The sequence below is a fragment of the Exophiala aquamarina genome, assembly GCF_000709125.1.
Source record: "Exophiala aquamarina CBS 119918 chromosome Unknown aczIA-supercont1.3, whole genome shotgun sequence".
Taxonomy (NCBI): domain Eukaryota; kingdom Fungi; phylum Ascomycota; class Eurotiomycetes; order Chaetothyriales; family Herpotrichiellaceae; genus Exophiala; species Exophiala aquamarina.
In genome coordinates this window covers 432,226-434,366 of record NW_013550585.1, presented here as the reverse complement: position 1 = coordinate 434,366, position 2,141 = coordinate 432,226, and positions in this window count along the sequence as shown.

Here is a 2,141-nt window from a genome sequence, read left to right as displayed (position 1 = left end):
TAAGGAACCCTACCTTAGTTAGAACTACTTATAGCTCGGATTATAATAGGAAGGTTATAGGAGAACGAGATCGAGAGAAGGAAAGATAAAGGAAGGAAAACCTATACTACGAATATAGTAAGCTCGGACACTATATACGCGATTACCTAGAAAAGAAAAGCGCTCGAGGACTATATATAATAAATATATAGAGCGGTAGTATAGACGGCTTAATAGCGAAAAAGGCCGATACTATTAAAGAAACCTAAAGACCTATCGAGGGTAAGAGTAAAATAGTATAGAAGGACTACCGAGAATCGAATAATCCCCGAGGGTTAGGTAAGTTAAATACTAAGTAATTAGAGGAAGAGTTCTAGTTAAGATATTAGACTAAGAAACTTAAGGAACCTAAGCGTAAAACTTAGAGGAAAGAAAAGTTCGACGAACTTCTAAAGAGAGAATAGTAGAGCGAAGTAATATATAATACGAGGAGAAATATCGTAAGATACGCTTAAGAATTATAGTATTTCTACTACGAGGACGACTACTAATTCTATTTAGCTTTAAAGACCGAAAAATAGTAGTTTCTATATAAGGATAGAGGAAGTATAAAGCCTCGGAAGTAGGAATAGAGGGTTTAGGAAACCCTAGCTATAATAATAGTTGATTTCGAAAAAGAAACGGTACTTATAAATATAGATAATTATATGATAATTAGAATAAGATTCTAGAAGATAGTTAATGGAGTTATAGTATTAGATAGAAGAGTAATATAGAAAACGTTTAGGACGGCGTTAGTCTATAAGTACCGAACTCGAGGATACTAATAATATAGATATATCTATACGTATATGGAAGATAGGGAACTATATTAACTAAAAATTTAGCGAGAAGAAGACGAATAGATACCGATAGACGAGATATTACGATAATATAAGAACTCTATAGAATTCTATATATATTTCTAGGATAGAAGGGAAGGAGAAACCCTATATCGTTATAACTTAGGCGCTACTCCTAGAAGAAAATAAAATATATATAGATCTAGAAATATAACGACTAGAAATACTCCTTATAAGCCGAATATACGTACGATACGTATAACGGAGAAGCTTACTTTACGATCTTTAAAGGACTAGGTAAAGAAGTAACCTATACGAAAGGATAGTTAGTTTAGCTTAAGTAAGGACTATTTAGTTTTAGGACGGTAACGCTACTACCGCCTTATTATAATATATCTATAATAGAAAAAGGACCCGCGAATAAGATTATACTAAATAAGTCCGACCTAGTAATTATCCGAATCTACTACTAGGTAGTAGAACTAGCGGAAAACTCCGGGATATAGTATAATCCCCTAGGATAACCGAAGAAAGAAAGAATCTATATAATAATTTATAAATATACCTAGAATAAATACGAGGATAAAGAAAATAGCTATACGTACGATTATATAAACTATATATTTCCTTTCCTATTTAGAGAAGGAGAAAACGATAACTAATTAGAAGAATTACGATAGTAGTTAAATAAATACGAAAAAATAAGACTACGAAGGATAACGTATACTTACTCCGACGACGTAGTACTAATAGAGGAAAAGAATAAGGTAATAGTATCGAAATATTATCTTATAGTATTTATTACTAACTACTACTAGGTAAGTATTAAAGACGGTATTAAAAAATTAATATTCTATCCTAGTAGGCTAAGATAATTAACTCGAAGGATAGTTAACCTAAATAGATACTACGACCTAGAATACCTAGTAGTAGCTTCTTACTATTTATATAATATAATAGGGGGCTAAGTAGTACGATACGACTTACTAGCGTAAATAATTAGAGGAGTATAAGTACGATTAATATACCTAGATAATAGAGAAGAAGAATAGAAAGAAGTAAACGCTAGAGAATTAGACTAAGACTCCGAAATATCGTTAGAAGAAGAAGAAAAATATTATATAATTAAGGTTATAAGGAACTAAATTAGGATTATAATAAGATACTAGAAATATAGCGAATATATAGAATATAATAGCGAGGCCGGAAGATACCTCTACGTCTATTATAATCCTAGAATAAAACTATAAGAATAATAGAACGAAATTAATATATTATTCTACTAGGATTACGAATATAATTAAGTACTAATAGTATATA